Below are 1,188 nucleotides of genomic sequence, written 5' to 3'. Positions count from 1 at the left end.
TTTGACTTTCTGTTTATACTTTCAAAGAGAAACTACACATGAGTGGAAAATGCATAAAAGATCCACCCGGAGAAGACTCTTTCATTCGATTTTGTGTTTTGCTATATAGTTAAATGGTAAAAACAATTATTGGCGAAATGTGAATTCCACAAACTTTTCACAATGACAAAACAACACTTGTATTGTGTTTGTTTGCTTTTTGCAGCGGATAGGCGTATGTCTAGTTTTGTGGAAAATGCATTTACTTGAAACTAAATTTCATTCAATTTACTTTAATACAGGTAGACCCTTTTCTGCCTATCTTTCTGCCTATCTTAGAATATAATCTCAATCCAATCAACATACACATACTTCAATAGTATCATTTTACTAAATTAAACAATAATACAGTACTTAGTCATTCAAGTAATATACACCTAAAGAACAAGAAGGGCACAGAATGCGTATGAAATGAGCATTAGGTTTTCTGTTTTGTCCCTTTATACAAGCATAACATATGAATAACTTGAAACTAAAAACTGGTTGTATAATGCCTCAACTTAGAATATATTACCATGCAAATCAATTGTTTGTTGTGGAGGAGAATTAACCAGCGTGTCCCTGTGTTACATAGAACGGCTGAAATGAATCCCTTTTTTAACTTCAGAGTCACTCGGGTCTTGGTTACACAAAGTTCATGTTAAGTTCGTATTTAGATACGACTAAGACATAGATCGACATTTGCCTGTTGTAAGAAGTTCTCATTGTGTCGCGTAACTGACACGCAGCGCATGCTTGTTCCTTTTCAACGTTATTTATCTGCCACACTAAAAACGTGCATCGTCACTCCACCGCCCGTGGCAAAGGCAGTGCCAGTGAAATTGACAAGAAGAGCGGGGTAGTAGTTGCGCTTAGAAGGATAGCACGCTTTTCTGTACCTCTCTTCGTTTTAACTTTCTGAGCGTGTTTTTAATCCAAACATATCATATCTATATGTTTTTGGAATCAGGAACCGACAAGGAATAAGATGAAAGTGTTTTTAAATTGATTTCGACAATTTAATTTTGATAATATTTTTTATATATTTAATTTTCAGAGCTTGTTGTTAATCCAAATATAACATATTTATATGTTTTTGGAATCAGCAAAGGATGGAGAATAAGATGAACGTAAATTTGGATCGTTTTATAAAAAAAAATATTTTTTTTA

This window comes from Littorina saxatilis, linkage group LG7, assembly GCF_037325665.1.
Source record: "Littorina saxatilis isolate snail1 linkage group LG7, US_GU_Lsax_2.0, whole genome shotgun sequence".
In the NCBI taxonomy this organism is placed as follows: Eukaryota; Metazoa; Mollusca; class Gastropoda; order Littorinimorpha; family Littorinidae; genus Littorina; species Littorina saxatilis.
This window is presented reverse-complemented; position numbering follows the sequence as displayed.